This window comes from Echinops telfairi, unplaced genomic scaffold (genome assembly GCF_000313985.2).
Source record: "Echinops telfairi isolate 266 unplaced genomic scaffold, ASM31398v2 ScPeMD7_3533;HRSCAF=4204_0, whole genome shotgun sequence".
Lineage (NCBI taxonomy): Eukaryota > Metazoa > Chordata > Mammalia > Afrosoricida > Tenrecidae > Echinops > Echinops telfairi.
The window spans coordinates 65,296,585-65,297,801 of record NW_022107431.1 but is presented as its reverse complement, the minus strand read 5'-3'; positions in this window follow the sequence as shown (position 1 = coordinate 65,297,801).

Sequence of the window (1,217 nt, the reverse complement as noted above, 5' to 3'; positions counted from 1 at the left end):
GCCTAGGCACAGCACCCCTGAGCAGCTCCCTTTCACATCCTTAACACTGGAACTTATAATTGGCCTGACTGGTGCCTGCATAACCTGGGCAAATGTCTCCTGTGAAGCTGCCATGCCCACAGCAGACCCTGATGCCAGGTTACCTGTGTGCAATCCACCTGATTGGCACCTGCCATCGACCTGTGCACAAGTCTGCTGATCAGTGCCCTTCCCTACCATGAAAGCTTGGGATCTGCTTGGGATCTAAGTTGAGCCTTGGGATCTGCCTGACTGGTGCCTTTGACTAGCCTGTAAACAGGTCTCATTGGTGACTCCTCCCCTGTCTGAGCCAATCAAAGACGGTCCTCCTGGATGTGATCAGCTAGACCAGTGCCACCCCCACGGCTTGCGACCAGTCTGGCTGTGCTGCTCTCTATGGGCGTCTGTGATAGGCTCGGACTCAGGCCCCTAAATAGCTCCCTCCCCCACTCTGGCTGGCGCATGCAGGTCCACCAGTGTCCAATTGGCCTGTCAAGTGCCCTCCGCCGACTACTGATGACGACTAGACTGACGGGTGCTTTCAACTGGCGCCTGTTTCCGGCTGATGCCTGGTTCCCTGAGGTGCTCCCTGCCCCACCACAACCCTTGAAAGCTGGTCTGCCTATGTGCAATTAGCCTGCCCAGTACGACACCCCACTGCTCACAGTCAGCCTCCCTCCACTGGGCATCACCAGTGGCTGCAATCGGGCAGTGCACGCGTCACCCGATTTGCTCCCTGCACCCCATAGCCCGAGAGTGCTGTCCTGCACTGCATTCAATTGATCTACACAGTGCCTAATTCGCTGCTCATGAATGACCTGGCCCTGAAGCTCTCCACTGGCACTCAGCCTGCACACAGGGCTCATAAGGTAATCCCTGCACCACGTGGTCCGTGAGTACTCAACAGCACTGTATGTGACCTGCCTGCCAGAGATACCCTCACTGCCACAACTTCCCTGCCTTCTGCTTGAGATTGCCACCCAAGCTGCCTCCAAGAAGAAGAATCCAGCTGTCTAGGAAAAATGTCAACCCCAGCGAGAGACACACACAGCTGCAAATAGCAGCACAACTGGAATCAGGTAGTTCCTAGAGGTATTCTTACTAGCCTCTGAGAAAGACTCCACAGGGCTGCTGGACTCTCAGGAAAATGGCAGTGAGCTGCACTAACATGCTAAGCAAACAACAACCCACATCATAAG